This window comes from Elaeis guineensis, chromosome 7 (genome assembly GCF_000442705.2).
Source record: "Elaeis guineensis isolate ETL-2024a chromosome 7, EG11, whole genome shotgun sequence".
In the NCBI taxonomy this organism is placed as follows: Eukaryota; Viridiplantae; Streptophyta; class Magnoliopsida; order Arecales; family Arecaceae; genus Elaeis; species Elaeis guineensis.
The window spans coordinates 98,291,329-98,316,542 of record NC_025999.2 but is presented as its reverse complement, the minus strand read 5'-3'; the positions used below and the strand labels follow the sequence as shown (position 1 = coordinate 98,316,542).

Genomic DNA, 25,214 nt, shown 5'->3' with positions numbered 1-25,214 from the left:
CGAAATTTTTTTGACGAGATCTTCTAACATTCAAGTCAGTCAGAATTCAGAGAATAATAAAAAAAATAAAAAAAAAATAAAAATTATTAAATATAGCTTGACAACTTATTTGAGGACCCTTATACTCTATTTTTAAAGGATGATCATAACTGTTTCGCAACTAGGGATAGGTGTAGTAACTGCATAGCAACGATTAATTCATGATTTAAATGAACTATAATGGTTAACAACGTACTTTGATAAAATTTTGAACATTTTGACCGGACGATAATGATTATGTATATAACTTTGCCTATATTTTTAGATTGACATAACATATTTTCAAATCATCCATATTTGAAATGATGCGATTGATCATATCGAGTTGGTTCTACCTCAGGCATCATTAAGCTCAGTCCAAATATTTTACTTGGACGTCATTTACCATTAGCGCTACCAACTTATTTGTACGGGGATTAATAACCTAGGTTAGACTATCAAGTTAAGTGATTGATAGTAGATAGGCGTCCTTGGGGGCAGTAAGTTGAGAAAACCAAGGAACCTATGCGCTACGCACGCTCTTAAGAAAGTGGAAGCCATCATTTTATATGGTGATCCAGAGGCTAAGCACTAAGAGCGGTAAAATCAGAAATATGCTCAAGGTCAATCTCCATGCATGATACCAGGGAGCAATCTTAGAGGGGATCCACCGTATCCATGGATAATCCTGGGAAAGCAGTCATTATGGTTGAGTAATTTTAGCGGTGATGTAATTCTGGAGCCGCAACTGATTCACTTTATGAACCTCTTATGAGCCCTGTCTGCACGTACACAACCGTACATAGAACTGATACACTTCGATTCCATCCCGTCAAATAAAATACAGCTTAATATCTGTGACCACCTCTCTCTGCACATGCATGCCAAGTACTAATGTTTCGACTTTGTTTAGTTTATAGCAGAAGGCCGAATCAAGCGCCAAACCACATGCCTAAAAAGTCGATAGAGTATCAAAATACCTCGTATCGTTCGATGCCAAAAAACTCCCAGCAGGAGTATGGAAAGCTCACCAACCACGGTTCTAAATTTCTAACTCTCACCGTACAACATGGTAAAAGAAAGGACGATTAGTGGCGTACAACCAGAAAGAGAGAGAGAGAGAGTGCAAGTGGGACGGTGGAAGAAGACGTGTACGTAGAGGCCACTCCCTTTCTTTGTTCATGTGGTTGGCGATCGTTGATCCATTTATTAGATGCCGGTGACCGGCTCACCCAGACTGCAGCCTCTCAACCGCGACAATCACGGTGCGCTGCCGATGTCAGAATTTATTGGCGGTCCCCTTGCACCTCTAAAATGATGGCCGGGCCATTTGTACGCGACTGTTACATCTCTCCCTTGGCACTGCCTCGATGTAACTTGGGGTGTGCACAGCTAGATCGGTTTGGAGTTTAACCCGTAATCAATTTAAAAATCGATTCCCTAAAACCAACCATCTACTAAAAAAACATTCGAAATCGATCCAAAAATTTGGTTATAAAATTAATATTCTATCTTATAAAATTAATATTCGAAATCGATTCCGGACGAACTCCAGAATCGGAAGCCGAAGACCCGCGTGGAGATCTTCGACGTACAACGCCAATTGGCACGGCGGAAGGCTGTTAACCCGACCGCCGATCCCTGGGGCGGAAAGTTGAAACTGCTCCGGGATGCGATACTGATCCTGAAGTCGATCAACATTCGGCCCCGAAAGCGAGGAAACCTCAATTTCCGGAGTCGACCGAGGATCATCGGTCGGATTTTCCGACCGAGCCCCCGAGATGGAGTTCCGGCCATCGCACCAGAACCGAGGGAAAGGCGAGGCCGAAGAGGAAGAAGAAGAAGAGGCCAAAGAAGAAGAAGAAGAGGCCAAGGAAGAAAAAGAAAGGAAGGATCACGAACCCCAGGAGACCGGAGGGGGAAGCAGCTGCCGGGGACGACGGAGAAAGCACTCGGGCAGGGTCTCCGCGGCAAATCGTCAGAAATGAGGCCTCAGACGAAGGACCCCATATATATAGGGCCGTTCAATGGCCGAGATGACGCTGCGCCGATCGAGACTCCCCGGATGGACGACACGTGGCGGCATCCGGGCCCTCCCTTCGTCCCGGTGGTTCGGCGCATCCATCCCGGGACGGCCGCCCCGCCTTCATTTAATGCGAAAGACTTCGGCCTAACGACCTCCGACACGTGGCGAAAGGGCCGCGGGACGGAATTAAATCGCCTGCGGTGGTTCGCGTTCCCGATGGGATGCCTGACAGCGCCCCGCGTTCCTAGAATCGGTGCTGGGCGGCGGTTTGCGTTCCCCAGAAGGCGCCGGACATCCGATCGTCTGACACCGAATCATCCGGCACCCGATCGCCTGACACCGACATGACACCTGACGCCGACAGGACGAGACGTCTGACACCGACTGGATGCCTGACGCCAGTGGATCGCACGGCATTCATGAGACGCCTGACATCGCATCAACCCGTGGTACGGTCGGAATTAGGCACACGGTGATTCCACTCCTTTTCGCCCAGCGTCGCTGCCCAAGCGATGACATCGGCCAGCTCACCGTCCGACTCAGGAGTGGAGGGGGGCAACTGTTGGGGAATACCGACCGACCCCGCTCACGTCGGCTTATAATCGGACATACCGACCGACCGACCGATGGAGCGACCGACCGACCGACCGACGGAGCGACCGACCACCCGACCGACTGACCGACCGTCCGTCCAGCCGGCCGACCGATCGATCGGCGGACGCCATCACCGGTCGATTAACGACCCTCTACCGACTGTGGACATGCCGGTCGGGCAGACCTTTTTCACTTTTCGGGCCGACTGAACTAGGAAGTCCGATGGCCGACTCTCGCAACATGCCCGGCTGACCATCGAGGGGGCCTGAATCTCCACCCGACGCCACACGGGTGGCAACCGACCTGGGATCGGTCGGCTCCTCCGATCACCGTACAGCCGCTAGAGCCTGTCAGCCCTGACAGCGACATGCGGCTCTGGCACCTTAGGGCACTATCCCGCCTAGGGCATCGTCAACCCTAGTGATTTGACAGTCCCACGGCGGTGTGACACTTTCACGGCGACTCTGACAGTCTACAGTGAGTTGACAATTCTTCAATTGTCCGCGCCATTAATGACGGCGCCGTACCACGCTCCACTATATATATATCGGGGAAGGCAACAGTGCAGGGGGTCTGAAAAAAACAACAGGCTTGCTCTCTCTCTCTCCCTCTCTCTCTCTCAATTGAGCTCTCTGTCTTCATTTCACTGTTGCCCAGTCACCTCTCTGACTTGACCGTCGGAGGGTCCCCGCCGGAGTCACCACCGGTCTGTGTGGACTTCGTTTTTTGCAGGCGCTCGTTCCCGGCGACCAGGCGACGAGGGGATTGGCCGCAACACGTACAAACATTTGTGTGGCTGTAGGATGGAGATTTTCTTTGATCAGATCGGTTGAAGCCGTTGAAACCAAATCTAGATTTTTTGGTTTAAAACTTTCTAAACTAAAGTCAAATTAAATTAAAAAATTAATTAAATTTGACTTCATCGTTATGCCAATTTTTTTTTTTTGTACAATCCTAAATATAAGACCCCGGAGACGACAAGATAAGCTCAACATGTTAAACCAAACACAACACAAAGCTGATTTAACAACCTAATCTCCAGCTTAATGCCTACAATTTGTATTAGGGGTGCAATCCAACCAAGCCAAGTTGAGTAATTAGAAGTTCAAACTCGATTTGATTCAAAATACTCGGACTCGAAATTTGGCTCAAGTTCGATCGAATCTTAATATCCTAAGTTTAAGCTCGGCTCAATAAAAAATAAGCAAAACTCAAGATCGGCTTGATTAGACTCGTATATGAACCGAGTCATACTCGAGTTTGATATTAAATTTTAACCTATTAATAATATATATTAATATATATTATAAATAAAAATAATATTATTAAATATATATAAAAATTCGAGTAGACTTGCGAGCTTTCGAGCCAAATATCCTGACACTCGAGTTCAACTCGAAAAACTACTCGAACTTGACTTGAGCTCGATAATAATTGAGTCGAGTCGAGCTCAGACTCAAATCATGCTCAAGTAGCTTGTGAGCAACTCAACTCATTTGCATTCCTTGTTTGTATATATATATATATATGTATATATATATATATATATGTATATATATGTGTGTGTGTGTGATTTCAGTTTGAACTACTTGATGCAAGTTTTCAAGAATAAAAATATATAAATTATAAAAATTTCATTAAAATTTACATTTATTGCACTTACATCAAATACTTTAAAAAACTTACACTAACGTCCAGTTAATTAACAATGTTAGAACAACTATTTACAATATATAAAAAGTCAAAATTATCCCTTTCACCACTCATCCCACCACTCCTTTCCATCCTCTATCCCCTCCTCTCTTTTCTTCTGCTCTCCTATCCTCTATCCCACCACTCTGATCCCCCTCCCCAAGGGCCACTACTGGCACAACCCCACTGATCGTGCCCTCCTCGACGGCGACTGCACTGTCCAGTCTGCCCTCAACCTTGCCAATCGCTAGCTTCGACCCCTCTCCATCCTCACCAATACTTGGTGCTCCTTTGGCCAATTTCTCCCCAACTGCACCCTCCTCTAGAGTGGCGGCAACCTCGACGACTTCCGCAAGCTCCACACCATCTCTCCCTGCTTCCTTGATGATCACAGTCCCTACAACTGGCTCAAGCTCTCCTCCCCCCTCCTCATGGCTAGCTGCTGATCGTTGGTACGCCAACAACCAGTTCTTCCTCGATGATTTTGTCATGAGTGGCCACATCGCCCCCTCCATCGAGTTCTATCCATCGGATCATCCCTTCCACCCCTTCCTCTTCCTCACTGTCGCTTTGGACCCCGAGATGGACAACCTGCACCCCTTTGTCCATCTCCTCCTCGACGACCATCTCTTTATTTTCACAAACGCCCACTCCATCCTCTACGATCTAGACTCCAGCCACATCCTCCTCGAGTACCCCATCCTCTATGGTGGGCCCCGCAACTATTCCTCCACCAGCTCCTCCATCATGCTCCCCCTCGATCTGGTAGATAGCTATGCGAGGGTCGAGATCATAGTTTGTGGTGCGCCCCATCCTCAAGTGTGTTGCCAACTCCTCCCTCTTCGACCCCACCACTTGCCGACTCCGACCCCTCTCTATCCTCACAACACCTAGTTCTCCGGTTAGTTTCTCTCAGACAGCACCCTCCCTCAGAGTGGCAGGAACGTTGACAGTTTCCACAAGCTCTGCATCATCTCCTTCTGCTCCCTCGACGACCGCAGCCCCTGCAACTGATTCGAGCTCCATTCTCCCATCCTCACCATCCTCACTACTGGCCATTAGTATGCCACAAATTAGATCCTCTCTGATGGTTCTATCGTCATCATCAGCAACCGCACCGTCCCCTCCATCAAGTTCTATCCGTTTCTTCTATTTCGATCAAAATATAAGGGTTTATCCTAATTCAACAAAAACTACAAGAGCAGAAAAAATTAAATACATCAAAAAAAAAAATAAAAGAATAGAATAAAAGAATATAGGATAACTTTTTTTTTAAGAAACGAATATAGGATAACTTAAGATAAATATTGTTATGAATTAAATTACTCCGAAACAAGGATGATAGTTTATCAGTTGTTTCCTCATATCCTGTAGTTTTGCTTCAGCCTCATCCTCTTCCAGCTTGTCTTCTGTACAAGGTAATCAAGTAACTCCTCAGAGCTAACATATTCCATCATGAAATATATGTCTATCTGCATCCCAATGACCTCATAAAGGCTGATAATATGGGGATGATTGAGTAATCTCAATATTTTGATCTCCCGCCCCACTACGAGGAAGAGATGATTTTGTAATTATCAGCTATCAAATCAACACAATTTCAACACAAATTTGAACGAGATGCCAGCAACCAAAAAGTAACATAGCAAATCTGCAAGCAAGCTGTAACAATTTTTTCTCTTTTATATTTATTTTCTAAAGAAAAAAAAAAGAAAGAAAAAAATTATCTTCTTCTTCCATTTGCATGTTTTTGATTTGATTGTGATTGAGGATCATGATAGCGACCTGTTGCCCTGTGAGCAGGTGCTTGGCCTATTTCACACTCGTGAAGGAGCCCATGCCGAGAGTCCTTCTCCATCTGTAATTGAATAAAATCTTTCCAGCATGACTACCTTTTCTATCCATCCGAGCCCCGTCCATAACTTTCATGATTACAATAAGGAGCAATCAACAGTACACAATCTCTCTTTACGTATCCAAACAATCAAGGACAAAACAAAATAAGTGCAACACAAATGTCGAAGGGGATGAGGTGTTACATTATCCTTTTCAGAAGAGGTGGCCAAGATTATGTGCGGCCGGCTCATAATGATATTTTTTTATTCTATTTAATCATTTTAAAAATTTATTATGATATAATAATTAAATCTAAATTGATATTAACGAACTGTCTAACAACCTAAATTAGATTGTAAAATTGATTAAAATATAAAAAATATATATGTAAATTTTAGAAACTTATAATTTTATCCTAATCTCAAAGTTTTTATAATTTATTCAAAATAAAAATTTCCACTCAAAACAAAAAGCCGCCTGACCAGCCAAAACCAGACACGATGACACGAATCTCAAATTAAGTACTGGGAACAAGCAATGGTCAGGCAAGACGCATGCAATTCTGCGACAACCATATGGAGAGTCACCATCGCATGGTTCATGACCGCTTGCAAACACCATTTACACAGCTCCCAACTTTTGTGCGGATCTGATCAGAAATTAGATCCGCCCACATCTTGAAGTTTGGCATGCGACCTGTTATTTTGCAAGTTTGTCCAATAATAAAATGGTGTGTGAAAAATCTCCTTTAACTTTCAAGAGATATTTGAAATCAGAATCAAAATAGCTTGAAATTAAAATTGAAATCAAAATGACTAAATCCCTCCCGACCAAAATCATAATCAAAACTGAAATAAAAATTTGAATCCATAGATGAAAATAAAAATGAAACTTTACGTAGATTGGACTATTTTTATTTCGCCCTAAAATCGAAATAAAATCGAAATAAAATTTCTCCCAACCAAAAAGTTGAAATAGAAATCATCCATTCTCATTTCTATTCCAGACCCCACTCCGTCCAACCAAACATACTCCCTCCAACCAAGCATCCTTCAGAGTTAAGAAAAGGAGAACTTTAAAGAACAAAAACAAACAACAATCTGCACCAAATTCACGAGGACTGAGGTACAAAGACATAAGAATTGAGTTCTGACAAGTGATCTACTCAAAAGGATAAAAAGATATTGCATGAAATCAACCCTGATTCAATACCTCATGACAAACGACTAACCTAACAAATTTGTCGAGAGTTCATAGATTTCTTAAGAGGAAGTCCACCGACACAATATCCCTCTTACATCCAAGTTGCTGAATCCTGCCACAGAGACAAAGCTACAGCATTCTAGAGATCGCTGTATCTAATCCATATAATGTTGAAAAGACATTAAACCGAACGCAAACAGTATTACCATCGCATGGATCAGGTACATACTGCACGTTCTACTTTCCAAACAGTATTTAGAACCAGAAACGCATAATCTGGGACATAATTCCATGTCACTGCGAATGCAAGACCATTTTAGCCCAACCAAAGCCACAAGTTAATTTTTAACCATGATGGTGATTAAACATCTTGCTGAGGCAAAAATACAGGAATATTCTGGGTGAGTGCGTTTTCTGAAACAGAAACCTGGCGGCCCTCCCTGTGCTCCTGCAGTGACAGTCCCACATAGTGGGGGGGGCCATGCGGTGCACACAGTCCTCCAAGCGGCTTAAGGAACGGCCCCCATCATACAGGCCAATTATGCATGCAGCACAGGCATTGCAACCACAGAAACATGCTCATTATGGAGATCCTTTAAAATTCTGGGGAACAATTATGAAGTGTAACTAAGTCTTCCAGGGAACCTCGCAATGCACCAGTATGACCACAGCAGCAAAAACCAAAGCACTACATAATACTAGGAAGTCAGTGCACAGACACTAGCATCCACCATGCATCCCAAAAGATCATTCATTTGCAACCACTAACAAAATCATGACATGGCCAACAGCTGTTAGCTCAGCTGGTTAGCACCCTTCTCCTAAGGGCTTACCCTTTGGAGGTCCAAGCTTCAAACCCGAGCAGTAGCCCCCGAACAAGAACAAAAAATCACAAGTTTACTCTTCCAGAAATGGGAGCAGATTCCCTATTGAATGGCGATACGTATTGATTCCATGACCCAGGGCAAAAATCAAGGACAATCCGACAACAAAAAGGAAGCCTGACGGCCTACCCATCTGGGTTTCCTGTCCGTAACAGTTCTCAGAATTCTCAGAAAAAGAGGAGACGTATGATGTTACCAATGGTTAGAAAAGCACCCATGAAAGTGAACAAAATATGACAATTCGAGAACCCATAAGACGACAAAAATTTTCAGACCAACACCACTTCGGAATCAGCTCTACCTTAAACATGTCTAACAGAGTGTTGGTTTTATCTTAGGAAGCTGCTTTCTGGAAGAAATGTAAGCACGAGGAGATCGCTGGTTTCATAGATCTGATATGGAAGGTATAATTGTGAAAGAGCAAATATTTACTCATGAACAGGTTCCAAAACATGGAATAAGATGTTAATTGAAAAAAAGTCATCCTGATCAACTGCAACAATATCACACAGGCAAAAGATGTGCCTGTACCATGCCCCTTCCTTCAACTGGTCAGAATCCTCCCTATCAATTAAATACACTAACTTAATCATGGAACAATCAGCAATCATAGTGATAACCAACCGCCAATCTCTCAACTATTTCGAGTTGGCTTCACGGATCCTCATTCATCAAGCACTTATTCCATGCCACCCTTATTTGCAAACTCCATATTTTTCTCACGACTGCCATCTATGTTACCTTTGATCCTCCCCACCTCTTCCTACACCCTTCAAAACAAACTCAGGTACCCCTCCTTGCAAAAGCCTTCTCAGATCCTTGCAGCAGTTAATAAACTCAAATCAGAAAAAGGGAAATAGATAACTCAGATGTCATGGCTTTCTACTGCATTCTCTCTCCTTATTCTTTTCAAGGAACAAAAACTCATTTAAAAATAAAGGAAAGATAAAAGGTCTCATGGATGATAATAATAAATAGACTATGCCAACTACCAATGTTACAGAATTTCAAGCCGGTGGCACAAAGGAAAATGTTAGGAGAGTCGCAAACATCAAGAAAGCTTCACTACAATGAGGCATACCAAAAGCAACTCTCCAAACACCAAGAAAACTTGATTACATCAAAGCACACCAAGAACACCTTTCTCAACATCAAGCACACTAGAATTTCGAATCAATTACACAAAGGAGAATGTTATAGGGTCACAAACATCAAGAAACTTCACCACAATGAGGCACACCAAAAGCAACTCTCCGAACATCAAGAAAACTTGATTACATCAAAGCACGCCAAGACCACCTCTCCTGACATCAAGAAAATCTCACTCCATCAAGCGCACAAGAAAACATCACTCTATCAAGTGCTTATTCTCTGCAATGCCTATCCAACATCTTTGCAATTGTCCTTTTATTGCACTGCAAATACCAAAACCATAACCAACAAGCCTCATTCCAACTGTTTTGGTTTGGCTTCTGAAACCTCTTTAACTATTCATAACCACTAAGGCTACATCCACTGTCAATAACCTTTTGCACATTTACTTTCAATATTATGTTACATTTGTTTTCTTTTCTTACATGACCCTCTGATACAAATGTGAGACACTCCATTTACTGGAACCCAAATAGAGTTCCTTTGCCATATTATTACCATCTTATTTAGTTTAACACCAAAACCCACAGTTAGAGAAACTCTTAGACTTCTACTGACTGCCTATTTAAATGCAATTTTTCTGATTTTACCACACATCTGTCTCCAAGTCTTTATCTATGGGATGCTTGTCACGAACATGAACCATCCATTTACTAGTCAACATTCTAATAAATATAATATTTCAAGTCTTGTAATTTTTACTTGAAATCTCAAAGGTGGCAAACATACAAAACCTAAAAACTTATGCAATCATGTAGTTTAAAGGTCAACCATACATAGCTATGCAAATTAGTTTACACTGAATATGACATAAAATATCCTAGAAAACTTATCCAAGCATGTAGTTGAAAGGTCAACTGTACATAGCTATCCCAATTAGTTTTACATTGAATATGACATAATATATCCTAGAAAATCAAAACTGGATCATGATTAATACAGGTATAATAGGCTTTGACGGGTGATTTCTTGATGAACTCTTTTAAATGCTCAGCTACATCACCCTATTTTATTATCCAAGGGACCCCTGTCAACCTCTTCCCTGCATTTTCCTCTTGCACACATTACCTAATTCTGATTTCCTTATCATATTTCATGACCCTTAGGGGGTGGGTAATGTTTCACATATACATACACTAATATATTTTTCCTACTAACTAGTGGTGGCCCCGGAAACTACTTCTCCACTTCTTCCTATTTAACTTGAAGCCTGCCAGAACCGGAAAGCGCATTCTCATCCACCGACACCATATCCATCATGTGTTTTCTCTTCACACCCTCTTGTGTCAAGCCCTCCAGAAATGACAGGCATATTCACAACTTACATCTCCGATTCATCCTCACTTTCTCTTAATGAAATTCCCACCATTTCTATGTTCCACAGAGACCCATCAACTAAGCACTACCATATGTTTTTTCTCCAAATCAATAAAAAACAATAAGTAGGTTTTCGTCATTCCTCAGTTTTACCATGGATCATTTAAGTAACAAATCTGCCTAGACGATCAGCCTTTTATGTCACTAAGGAAACTTATATTACTAAAGCTTCAACAAGCAAAATATCAATTGCATGACCAGTGAATAATTTTACAAATCAAATCAAAAGTGACGGAAAAAGTGGTTGTACATAAAATGAAACAAGTCTTACACCGTGAACAGGGAGCCAAATTATGTTGTAAGCCACTCAAATACATTCCTTTTCAGCATAAAATGAAACAAGTCTTACACCGTGAACAGGGAGCCAAATTATGTTGCCATAATGTCATTATTGCGTATCACAAACCAAGCGTTAGGAAAAGTTTGGGGCTTTACATGTGTTTACCTTTTCTGATAATCAGTGATTAGAAAACAAATGCATTGGGAAGCACAAAGCATTAGAAAACAACAAAGGCGCAATACTGCCTGCTAGGGGCTTACATGACACTATGCATCAAAAATACATGCGGCCTTGGACCACGGATACAGATGTAAGATAAGCTAGACCACCAGACAATACCTCAACTCAAAACCCTCCATATCATGTTATGCACATTTTGCTCCAAACACATGGAACAGAGCCCTAGGTCTTCCAAATTTCTTCGTTGGTGAATTCAGATCTAGATTGCCAATTTTTCACATCTTTTGTAAGGTTTGCACTACTTAATCAAGCTGAAAAGTTGAGACAACAGCTCTCTAATTAAGCAACAAGGAATGAATCCATGCCATCCTCCTAAAAAGTTGCACTTGTGCACCACGACCCCTTTTAAAATATATTCAGCAGTGAAAATCCTCCTCGGCATAATGGGTTATGAGACAAATGAATCATTTGTACGGCCAACATATTCAATATATGTTACATGATTCTAAAGTATCCTGCATTGCCCGTAACCTTTGTTTTCATAGTTCTGGTATTTTTTTTAACTAAAAAGGTAAAAGTATGAAGAACCATATTACCATGAAAATTGCTGAGAAACAAAGAAGATGTGATAAAATTTGTTTCATTCAATTGTTATGACAACAATTGATTCTTAAAACACCAAATAATGTAACTCTAAAATTTGTTTGGATCATATGTGAGGCCTCATAAAAATTAGGAAAGTTTGTAGCAGAACCAAACAAGGAAAGATGGCATACCATATCCAAAATCTCATCAAAGAAGCATGCTCACACCAAACATGCTTGATGAAAGATACAAGCAATTGGTTCTAACCACAACCTTAGCGATTCTCTCCCTCCCAAATTACTTTCAATACTACCAAATCTTGCTGGTAACTCCATCTTTCCTAATCCCTTATCAAGCTTGAAAGGGTTCTTATGAAACAGCTATGATCATGATCCACAACAACATCTAAAGAAAGCTCAAGAGCAGCAGAAGCAGGTGAAACCACATGAATGGGTTTGACACCTCAAATAAAAGGTTCCCATAGCTAGCGATGACCACTGTAATAGTAACCATAGCCTAGTTGGAATGAGAAAATATTTGGTGTTATGCAAAACCTTAGATATCAAAGTAGTGGAGCTTTGACATCATATTGGTCAAGATTCTGATGCTAGTTTAATTAAAAACATCCCTTCCAAATTTATCCAAAAAGAAACTCTCTTCCAGTGCTATCCTATTAGGTTCACAAATGGAAAATCATGATGTAAACAATGTAAATTGCATAAAGAAATCACATATGAATATTATCAGGATGTACATGCAATGGTTCTCCAAGAAATGGTAAAACCATTTGAGTAGCCAACAAGAAATCAAGAACGTTGGTATCCACAGAAGCTTATTAAGTAACCTGACTGGTTAAGCAAATATTGAAACCATGTGTGATAAAATATTAGTTTTCTATCATATCAAATTTCAATAAAATAGAGTAATCCAAACAAGATATAGAAAATATAAGGATAATATGAAGAGTGTGGGAAGGTGTGGCCACTACCAACCCAGATTGGTATATCATGTGAAAAATCAACTTCAACCTGAAAAACCAAGGAGATGGCACCAGAACTCTGGGTGACATATGCAGTGCCCATCAACTCGCACAAAATAACATTAACGCATGATTGATCTTGATGATACAGAAACCTTTTTGACCTTAAATGACGTGTTCTCATTTGTCAAGGAGAGTTCCATCAAGATAATTTACAGAAATCAAACGTTAATTGGACTTTCTAGAAGCCCAAATCACAAGCCATTACCTATTTTAAAGACCTCTAAAACAACATGTTGATGGACAACCATGAACGCTAACCTAATAAAAAACTTTGGGTGGTGTTCTAAACCGAGGAGATGGCTCCAGAACTTTGGGTCATGTTGGCAGTCCTCATCAACTGGCACAAAATAACTTCAAAGCATAATTCATCTTGATGGTACAGAAACCTTTTTGACCTTAGATGATGTGTTCTCAGTTGTCAAGGAGAGTTCCATCAAAATGATTTGCAGAAATGACATCAATTGGACTTGATAGGAACCCAAACCACAAATCATCAACTATTTTAAAGACCTCTAAAACAACACGTTGAAGGACAACTGTGAACAGTAAGCTATGAAAATAAAGACCAATATTTTCAAATATAAAAAGGCGCTGATACTTTGCATCGCTAGGCTAATGCATTATAAAGTCTCTCTAAAATTATGTGCAACATGGATAAATACCTCCCATACACAAATAAGCAAGCATGCCATACTAGCAACTCCCAATGACATGTTTTAAGAATGAAAATATCCTGTTTGAGTTGTGATACTGATTATATGATAAAAAGCAGTAGTTTAGGGCTCATTAACAAATACTTTGTTGAACAACACAGAGACCTAAGAGGATCTTTCTTTAAATATTAATAAACATGAACATATTTGCTTAAGACCGTTGGTTCCATGTACGCATAAGACAAGGTTCCTCCAGACAAGTCATGTAGAGCAAGTACCTTAGGCAGCTTGAGTCTTTGAATCCTTAATTGCAGCAAAATTTTGCTTTAGAAGCCTGATTTCTCCTTCAAGACCCGTAATCCTCTTAGTCAACACTGCAAGAAATGAAGCATATTGGTCAAGCTTACCTAACCATTCCTTTTGAAAATCATTGATCATCTCAGCTACAGCAATACGCATTTCCTCCTCTTTCTGCAACCGTTGTCTTTCCAACTCCCTAGTACTAAGAACTATACCACCAGTCCCACCAACATCTTTGTAAAGAGGCTCATCACCCTGTGGAAACTTCTTTCTATACTCCGCAAATGCGATGCGGGTTTCCCTCAAAGCCTTTTTATAACCAAAAACCAGTTGGGCCATCACATTGAGCTCATGCTCACACCGGTGAGCCTCCATCTGCCACTTCTGTTGCTCTTCCACCCTTGTTTTCTCCAAGGAGTGGATGATCTGATCCTTCTGCTGAAGCATGTGGTTCATGTACTGCAGCTCCAATTGGGCACTCATGCAAGTTTGCTCTTTCTCTGCAAAAAGAATTTTAGCCTTCGCCATACAGCTCTGTACTTGTTCCATGCATGTCTCAAAATCTGATGGTGCACGTTCCCAAATTCCGTCAGTCCTCATCCTCTTTTGCTGATTGTTTTGGGAGAACTGGTGAATGTCCTCATCATCGTCGTCGTCATCATCATCAATCTCCCCAATATGCCTTTTGCCATTATTCCCAAAGAAGAAAGAACTGCCTGGTCCATGGTTCAGCGACATGGTCTTCTGAGCATCAGCTCCATCAGGTCTCATTGCCAAAAATTCTCCTGAAGAAGGGTCAAGGGTATTCACAGGCAGATTATAGGGAACATTGACAGTGTCCATTGCTTGAAGTAGGTCAGTTGAAGTTAGTCTCTCCAAAGAAGCAAACTTTGCAGATATGTCATCAACATAGCCTTCTTCCGCTCTCCCTTCCCCAACTTCCTTACTCAAATTTTCAAACTCCATACCCCCACCAGCACTCGAACTGCAGCGTCGCAAGGAATGATCAACACCCACATTCTTTTCTTCTGGAAGCCACTGCTCCTCATCTCCCTCCTTACACTCTTCAAAACCATCCATAACATCTACATCCGCATCCCCACCAAGTCCCAAACTCAACCCAGGCCCATGCTTCTCATGACCGGCATCTGAAAAATCCTCTAAACTTCTGGTCTTTGCGGCACCATCATCTGCATCATCTTCCTCTTCTTCCATAGGAACTTCCTCTTCTTCAATAGGAACTTCAGTGGAGGGCTCAGGCTTAGGCTCAGACTCTATCTCATGCTCAGGCTCAGGGACAGGCTCATGCTTGGGCTCTGCTTCTTCTTCAAACAACCCTGGCTGTTGGTGTTTCATCAAACACTGGAGATGTGAAGCATAGTAGCAGTCCCCGGATTTTGGCACCTCCAAGAGCTCTTTCTCCACGAAACTCCACATCAGCCCCGCCCAATCCACCTTCTGCGGCTGCCCCTCCTTCACCATCCGGGTCACCGTCACGACCTCTGCCGGTAGTATGCACGCATCATCCTGGAACTGGAACAGCATATAGGTCGACATGAAGTCCATGATGGCCGTGACCGACTCCTCCTTCGAGAAAAGCTCCTGCTGAGAGTCGCCGCCCTCTAAAGCACCGGCTTTCTCCTTCTTGACCGGAAGCGACAGAGCCCGGGCAAGATCGGCACGGCTGACGGAGATCCGGACATCGTTGACGAAGCTCCGGCGGTTGGGGGGATCGTAGTGGGAGATGAGAGCTATGAGAAAATCGGAGCGGATCTCGCGATCCAGCTGTACGTGAGCGAAGTCCCAGAGCCCCAGGGCGCGGAAGAGCTGCTCGTTCTTGGAGAGATCTAGGGTTTTCTCGGGGACGAAGGGGAAGGGGCGGAGGTTCTCTTTAAGGAGGGCGACCTTCTGCTGGACCGCGGCCCGCTGCTTTTCCGTCAAGGGTTTCTTCCGCTTGCCGAATGGTTTCCGGGAGGCCGGAGCAGAGTGAGGGACCGGGAGCTCCGGTGCAGCGAGGTCGGGAGGGGGAGGAGGGGAAGCCACCATGGCCTGGGCTTCCTCTTCCTTTTCTCCTCCGTCTTCAACATCTTCCGGAGGCGCCGGCGCCGGCGGAGGTGGTGTGGCGGCATCTTCTTCCCTGGCCGGAGACTGGGATTGGGGTTGGGGTTGGGGTTGGGGATCTTGGACCATGGTAGGATTTGGGGGAAGGGGGGGGAGTTGTTGGCCTCGGGCTCGTGACGGGGGTTGGCGGGGCTTTCCTCCCTTCTTCTTCTTATAAGGCATGGGAGATTTGGGGGAGGGATTTTATGGGGCTTTCCTTCTACCTGTTGGACTAGGGTTTACGTTCGCGTGGCCATGTGGGCATTGAAACCGGCTGGAAGGAGCGATAAGCGACCCATGACTTTCCTAAATTATTACAGTGCTTTTAGGCACATACACACCAACCAAACACCGCTAGGACTTCTCTGAATTATTACATTGCTTTTAGGCACATATATACCAGCCAAATGCCGCTAAGACTTCACCAAAAAAAAAAAAAAAAAAAAAGCCACCAGGACTGGGACTCTAGAACGCAGCAACGGTTCATTGCAGATGGAGAGAAAGGACACTGCTGTGTAAAGACCAAAACAAAATAAACTGCTGCATTTTTGCCCGAATAGTACGAGATAATGTGATTTATCCTGAGGGTCCATTCTAAATAATTTAATTAAAAAATTTATCTCAAAAATTATATATTTTAAGATAAATATTTTTTTAAATAATATTTAATTAAAAAAATTATTTATATTTTTTTATATATTAAAAAATAATTCGAAAATCTATTATTCATATTTTTTTGGATTACTAGTTTTTTATATAATTTATGAGATTTATCCATATTTTTCATAATATCATTTATTATATAAATATTATTATATATTATATTATATTATTATTATATAATAATATAATATATTTAATATAATATAATATATAGTAATATATTATATAAATATTATTATATATAATAATATAGTATAAATATATTATATTATATTATATTATTATAAGATTAAAGTTATAGTAGGAATGAAATAAAAATATTATTTTTTTCAGTTGGAAAAATAACTTATCCATCTCCTAGGTGGATAAGACTTTCATCTTATTTTATGGATAAATATTTTTCATGGAAGAATGATTTACTTATCTAGAGAAGTATGAGAATACAGGTAAGTTGGTCAGTAAAAAAATTAATCAATTTTTTCATAATATTTATTCAAAAAAATGAATCCTAAAAAGCAAACACATAAACAAGGTAGTATGGCAATTTTTAGAAATCTTGGCTAACATAGAGGGTTAGAAAAATTGCAAAAAAAACATTAAGATTTCATGATCTTGCTTGATTTATAGGATCTGATATGAGATCCAGAAATCTTGCTGAAATGATAAAGCTATAATTAGTGATGACTAATAAATAGGGTTGTGAAAATTATGGAAGAATCATGATTTCAGGATCTTGGCTAATGATATAGGATATGATCTAAGATAGGGAAATCTGGCCAATACGAGAACAGCATGATTAGAGAACACTGTAAGATATGAATTTAAATATTAAATAACAAAGATTAAGATTGCAAATAATTGATTAATACCCATGATTAGTGGATCAGTAATTAATGATTCATAGATGGGTAATCAATGATTACAAAAGTGCATCTTGCCAATTATGTCTTATCAGTAAGTGTGGGGTATCTAAATAAAACCAACTATGGTAGACAAGATCTAGATATGTATCTAAATATCAAGTTTTTGCCCCCGCCAATGTTATCCATGCAAAATCCTTGCTCTCCATCTTAGTTAATATAGCTACAAAAACTTTACTCTCTATATTAGCTAATATTATCCTTGCTAATATAAATTAATATATTCTAAGATAATAGCTAATATAATATGAATGTACTAATCAAGATCTTTTAACCTCTATCTAAAATTGTAGATGTTTTTTATAATACAAAAATGAAGCAATGACTTCAAATGATCCTTAATGCTGGCTTAATTACATTTGTTAATAGTTTAATGCCTTGATTTCAACATCACCAATTGAAATTTTAGGATATCTCAAGCTTTTTTTTTTTTAGAGTTTATTGCATGTGATAAGTTGGTGTTTAGGTAAATACATTAATCATGGAAGAAAAGAGGCAACAATCTTAGTAAGATCGGAATGGGAACTATATACAAGACTTGCATTTTCGCCTACCTATAATATAGTTTTATTTCTAGATGCAAATATATAAATAAAAAATATAGGTAATAGTTGCTGCACATTTCCTTATGTATACATCATTAATAAGAACTTATTAGTCAGAATTGTTCTACCATATGGACTTTGGACAATCAAATAAAAAATTATTATAATTCAAAATATCAGAATTTTTTATTTGGTTGAAAAATGCGAATGGAAATAAAATACACAATTAATCATGGTTAGCTATTTCGAATCCAACTTTTATTGGATTTTTTTTTTAAATTTCACTTAATGATATAGTGATATTTTATCTGATGATCCAAAGTCCCATGTGATAGAAAAGTTTTAACCAATAATTTCTTATCATTAGTCATGCTTCTCCATTCTTTATTTTAAAATAGGGAAGATTGTCCATCACTACTAGCTTCCTCAATTCCTTCTCACCATTTAACTTAATTCACTTTTGGCCTTTTTGGACTAAAGTTTGAATCATCAAATGCCTTCAATGTTGAATATAACCAAACTTGTCAGTTTTTCATCTATTAATCCTTCAAGCTTCTCGCTCATGCAACATGTATTGCTTCAAGCATTCTGTTTTGGACAAGTCTCAGATTCTCTTGATGATTGTCATATTGGTAAATAGATTCATCACAAAAAGAAATAACTTGGAACTAGGTCTCGGAGGAGTTCACCTATTTCTTGAAACCACGTATTGTTTGCAAGGATAGATGAGAACCCATCCCATCCCTAACCATATGAACCAAAATCAAAGCCAACCAAGCCAAATGTGTACCTCTAGTAGGTCGGTTAATTTTGTGCCTACTATCAAGAACTGAGTAGGATTTAGATTAGCCTTGAGCATCCATTAGGTCGAGTTAGGTTCAGATTGGGCGAAGGTCGAGCATCAAGATCAAACCATCAAGTCCAAACCTGGCGAGGGAGAGTAATTTAGATTTCTCTATCCTCCTTTTTTTCATTTTTTATTTTAAAATTTAAAAATTATATAATATTAGAATATTATATATTATATAAAGTCATGCAGACTGGGTATAAAAAAAATTCCAAGACCGAGCCTGGCTGGATTTGAAATTGAGCACAGTGTAAGTATATAATGGATTTAAGCACAACTTATATATTGATCGCCAGTGTATTGAGAGACTTTTTTAAAGTTTTTTTAATTTAAGCATTTTGTGATCAAAGCAAAGTATTTGCTGTACAACTATTGTGTCCAACAATTATGTAGATAGAATCAAAGAAAAAAAAATATTTATATTTTCAGAAGTTTGATGCCTTTATGTTCTGGTTACTGCATGCAAAATTATTACATAGAGAGATAACTGGGTTGATGCCTTTAATTTCTAGAAAATTATCATCTTGATTGATTATCTTAATGATATAAAAATGAACGATGAATCTTCAATTTTTTTTTGGTTGTACCAAAAAAACATCCCAAAAAAATTCAAAGTTAAATGGGATTTTGAAAAATTCTTAAAATGTACCTTTCTAGCTGCATTACTTTTAAATCGAACATATTAGGATTGCATGATTAAGTTTATTCTTACCACATGAGATGAAGTTTTGCTTCACATCTTACCTCAAGTTACTAAGAAATCAAAACTGCACATTGAAAATGATAGTCGGAGAACTTCAATAATGAACGGGATACATCACTACAGCACATAGTATCGGATTTCCTCAATGATCTGAACTCCATAATTATGTTAGTACTTTGTCATAATCACGTTAGATAAGCTTATCCATGATGCTGTACTACTGCGAAGTAGCAACTTGGTCTCATAAGTGATAAAACTTGTTTTAATGCAAGTTACCAAATCGAGATTTCGAGTCGTGCTCTCCCCTATCTACTTCATTTAAGCTATGTGGATGAACTTCTTGGACCACAGTCTTTATTGTTGACCTCTCCATTTGATGCTGACCGCACAGATACAATTCAGCTGCAAATTAAGTCAATGAAAAAGTTTATACATGCATTGATGGCGTGCTTTGAAATTACTTAATTTTTACTAAGACAGCAGATTTCTGGTGGGATGACCATGAACAACATGCTCAGCTCGGCTGTGTTAGTTGGCCTTCTTTGTCTGAGACACTTGATTTGAGACTTCTCTGCTGGAGTATTAATCATTCTTATTGTTTGCTTGTGATGGGAATGATCACCAGCTTTCGCACCACATTCCTACTTTGGACATGTACCATCGTTCCCCTGTCGTACGCGCTGCCTCTGGTGCTCATCCATGTCTTGACTTTGTTTTTGGTTGATCACAGACTCTAAGATGCTAGTAGAGGACATGACACGATTTTGATGGATTAGTGCTAGCCCAAAGCTTGTAGAATTTTCTTTTTCCATGTTTGTTCTTTTTAGGTGGTTGATTGTTAATGGAATTCTAAGTTGCTGGTGGTTTGTAATGCTATCCTCTTGTGCCTTTTGAGTTCTTTATGGTTACAACCTCTACGTGGGCACTTGGGCTTGTATAGATGTTCATGTGAATGACATGTTGATAATATGTGCACATAGTTGACAAACACAACATTACATTAAGGGAATGGACCTGTGCTGGTCATGTTTGAGTTCAACAAATTTTTTTTAGTGGTGTTTGAGTTCAACAAACTTATAGTGAATAGAACGGCATCTGGTGTTTTTTAAGCTGTTGTTTCGTTTTGCCTGATCAGTGGAATCTGGTCTATCAAAAAAGTAATGGATGTTTAGACCTGAAAAACAGTATGAGGAGTAGATCACTCTTGTCAGATTACCCAGCTTTTAACTTAGACATTGTACGCATGAATCCTTCACCAATTTGAAGGCAAGGCATCTGTAAAAGTGATGCTCTGATCCTAATGCAAGTTTAGCATGAAATCCATAAACTTTGGTGAAACTGCTACTACTAGGAGAAATTAAATTAGTCTTAGGTCACATGGCACACCTACCAGCTCCTGTGGACTTGGCTTTATGTTACATGCCGTTCATTTTAGCATGCTGCAACAATACTTAAGACTGTGAACCTCAATTAATTTGAAGAAGGAAGGTTTTGGCATAAGTCTGGCTAGAGATTGTTTGCAGCAAGTTCTGTTTCTCCCACTACAGAGCAGAATCAATTTGGCTGATACAAGATTCCTCCGCATCTTTGAACGTAATTGCACTCAAGTTGCATTCAACTCTCTGGTGCTTGCATTCAGAAATCTTATTGCAACCTCTAGTAGCTAAAGAAGCTACTGATTGACAACAAGGAGGGAATCAAAAAGGCATTCACCGACCAATTTCTGCATGTTGTTTTTCCTTTTGAATGGTGGATGACAAAAACTTCATGAAACCTGGGAGTCTCTTACCAAAGATTAGTGTATCAAGCATTGCAGTGCAGTTCCTTCAAACAGTAATTTGTAACTCTTCATCTACTAGGTAGGATGGCTGTAGGATTCAACCCTTCCTAGACCAGTGAACACTAATAAAAATTATCTGCATGGAATTGCAACTCAGTTCTCATCCCCACAATAGCAAGACAAGTACAAAAACACATTTTTCTTGGAACTAAACCTGAGTGATACGGCTTTAAAAATCCAAGAACATCCAAAGTAACAGAAACTGGAAAATCATTTGACATGAAACACTTGGTTCTAACAAAAGCAGTCCATATGCTACTCTCTCTAGATACACAGGCTTCAAACAAATCCCGTTACACCTCACTTCACATTAATTGGCCGTAAACATGCTGCAACAATATAAGCCTCCACTAAATACCTTTCCTTGGCAGGACTTCTACAGCTTCAAGTTGAGATCAACACCATCCAGTGCTTCCCTTCTAGGTTCATTCAAAGTTTTCTCACAGCTGTTTGGTCCCATAGGCAAGAAACTGTAGAAAGGCGGTTGCGATGAAGAGATGGCATCACTCATGCTTCCCTGCATCAAACCCCAACATCAAGTGAAGGTTCAGCAGAATCACAACAAAAGAAGAATGTTGGACATGACCTTACTTGAGAGGGTACAAAGCTGAATTCAGGATAATCTAGAAGAGTAGGGGGTAGTTTTGGGATGCATAACGTCGGTGAAGGGCCTAAGCTGAGGAAACCACCATCCATGGCACCACCATTTTCTTTATTGCTATTGTCAAGATCGACAAACCTTTTGTGTTCAATGTTACATATGCTAGAACTGGAAGTTTCCCCTCTGCAGTTAATACACCGCATTGCATCCATAAACAACCAAAGCTAGAGAAATGATAAAATTTAGTAAGAAACAAGTGACATAATTACCTGAAATATGCGGTTTTAGTTTCAGATTTTATCAAGTCAGGCAGAGATTCATTTGGTTTTAGATGTGAGCTCGAGAATGAAGGATTTTTGCAGGGAAAGGATGTGTGACCAGGCATGCTGTCGAGATGAAAGGGCCATCGCCGCTTCATGCCAACCACCTATACTAGATTCTAACCAATTCTATGATTAGCAGAAATAGATTTTAAAAGAGATCCTTTTTTTTTCTTTTGAATTAACAAACACATTTGTTTTCTTCTGTCTATATGCATCCTTTTAGAGATGGTTAACTATTTGACATAAGCACAAGAACAATTTTATCCATACCCTCTCCTCTGGCCAGAAGGAAGACACATTGTAGTTACTTTGGTTTGAAGGGGGCTCCATCTGAAGACTAACTCCAGACGATGAAGGTGGCAATGCCTTGTTCACCTGCACAGCGACACAGGGCTCAGGTATATCCTTAACAATAAATACAACAAAGAAGAAAACTAGTTCAATTCCTCTCACCACTGAAAAAGGTGAGAGCTGCTGTTGTTGCCTCCTCTGCAAAAGGCCAGAGGACTGCCAATCAGGGATCAAAGATTCACCATCCGGCGGAGTACGAAAACCGAAATTTCTAGCCAGTGCCTCCGCATTGAGAGGGGCTGTTCCACAGCATGGGCAAGAACCCATTGCCAGAATTCCCTGAATCAGAAATGGAATTTTCCAACACTTGAGGGAGGGTGTTGTTGAGGTAGTTGGTTGGGGTCGAAAGAGCTTCGGAATGCCTGAACAGGGGATCAGGACTGACAACCGGCCTTAACGTCGGATTCGGATCATCTGTGGCCGTCAAGAAGGGAAGGATGGGCTGCTGTGGGGGGAAAAGGCTCAAGCCTTGTGAAGCATTAGAGGAAGAAGAGGCAGCGTTCTTTTTCTGCTCTTCTATCCGTAACTTCTCTAGCTGAGCAACTCCAAGACCTCGTTGAGGGATTTTATTCTGCTTGTTCTTCTTTTTACCACCACCTCTACTGCTATTGCTGCATCTTGCTTGCTCTTCTTCTAGCACCATTATGCCTGGCTATCTTGATGCTTATCTTTCACTTGAAAGCCCCCTTCCATCTAAAGATTGATTGTACCCAGGAAAAACAACATTCGCCCAATCTTGATACGAATCTCAAAAGAACATTCCCAGATCCAAAACGACATACACTAAAAATACACTAAACAAATAACAACACCAAGAAGATACACTCTAACCGATATGTTCAAACCCAGGTACTCAATGTTTCTTCTCTCTAACGTTCAAAATTTAAGAGACGCCTATCAACAAGATCCAAAAGAACAATCTCAACACCATCAACTCCGAAACAGCCTGGATCAAGAAGACCCACGGAGGAGAAAGTCAAGACCAAGACACGCATCTATCTTAGGAATACGCATCTAAACAAAACAAGATAAAAAATGAGGAGGAGAAGGTGGGGCGAGGAAGGAGAGCTTTGGATGGAGGGATGGGGTGATGGGTGGAGATGTATTAAGAAGAGGAGGAGGTGGAGAAGGAAGGGAAGTCAATTCAAAAAAAAAATAAAGGGAGCATCTATCTCCAGGCGCCAGAGATCTCGCTAAAATCGGCTCCGATTGCTTTGTCTGAGGGGTTCCGCAAAGCAAGAAGAGCGAGAGGGGGCGGAGAGGATCCAAAGGGGGTGTTGATCGAATCTTTTCCGGCAGCCGATTTGACGCCCAAATCCTCGCTCCACACCCCCGGATCCTCGAGACCAACTCCACAAGCGATCTCTCTCCCTCTCTCTCGCTGGTTTTCCACCCCGGGATCCAGCGACCCTCCTCCCTCTGTTTCTAAATATTATCTTTTGTTTTTATGATTTAGATTCGCGTTTCCTTCGATTTAAGAAGGCCAACCAAAAGCCATCACGCCCGAATGGCTCTTCTCTACCTCGATAATCGAATGGAAGGAAGGATCCTCTCTTTCCGCCCACGCCGCGCATCGGGCACTTTCCAGTTTAAGCTTGTTTATGGCGTATCACTCACTGATTAATTAATAAGCGTTTGTATCTAGAAAGAGAAATACTCGAATGATTGGTTCCCACTCCTACAAGCACCCAAACCTACACCCTCCTACAAACACATACCAGCCTATCGCATGTGACTTGAAAGGATGGGAAGGTGTACGTTTCTAAGTTGCCCAAAGTGGGCGTGAGAAACGAGGCTTTGAATTTCTAGCGTCTCACCTCGCTCTCGCCACCGTCGTATGTTTTGAGAGGGTAAATGGTTTCATTAATTACCAAATCTAAGACATATTCTGTGATTTGCTAAGCTGATTATAGCTACCTTTAAACAAGACCAGGCTATACTTTCACAACATGGATCATAATCGTACCTTTATAAATCTCAAAGTACTCCAAATTTTTTCATTATGTCCACAGCTCTCTAAATGACTATTGCAGAATCCAATCTTTTTTTAGATTCAAAAAAAGACTATTGGATGATCCAATGATGAATTCGAAAAAACAAAAATAAATCTTTTTTTTTCACATGAAAGGTATGCCCCAACCTTTTTTTAACATAACATTTCCAATCATTTTGTTCATCCGTAAATGAGGAGTAATTGTAGCCAATAAAGATATGGTGCATTAATTTGAGATAAGTCTTTTATAGAAACCATGGTGACTTTAAACGTGAGATAAAGCTTCCCAATTCATAGAGTAATGTGTACATACAAACAATTCTACTACCACGTAGCAAGAGAATATTGGTGCAATTCATAGGATTTGTTGCTTAATATGGAGTCAGAGTGATTTTAACGTTGTTGAACCAACAATAGTGGACCCAATGACTTTTAATGTACTCATGACAGGCACTCCAAAGCATTTTCACAATAACACCTAGGACTGCACCGGTGGTTCTAAAAAA

The 25,214-nt window shown here is 40.4% G+C and overlaps 2 non-coding genes across 2 annotated transcripts; both read right to left on the bottom strand.

Annotated features, from left to right (window-relative positions):
- Window positions 1–13,560: 13,560 nt before the first annotated feature.
- Window positions 13,561–16,263, bottom strand: LOC105048167 (uncharacterized). Its single transcript, XR_003801286.2, has one exon. It is a non-coding gene; the product is annotated as an uncharacterized protein (transcript).
- Window positions 16,264–21,633: 5,370 nt separating this feature from the next.
- Window positions 21,634–24,287, bottom strand: LOC105048168 (uncharacterized). Its single transcript, XR_012142510.1, has 5 exons — window positions 22,818–24,287; window positions 22,635–22,739; window positions 22,311–22,468; window positions 22,032–22,224; window positions 21,634–21,957 (listed from the first exon to the last, which is right to left on the bottom strand). It is a non-coding gene; the product is annotated as an uncharacterized protein (transcript).
- Window positions 24,288–25,214: the final 927 nt, after the last annotated feature.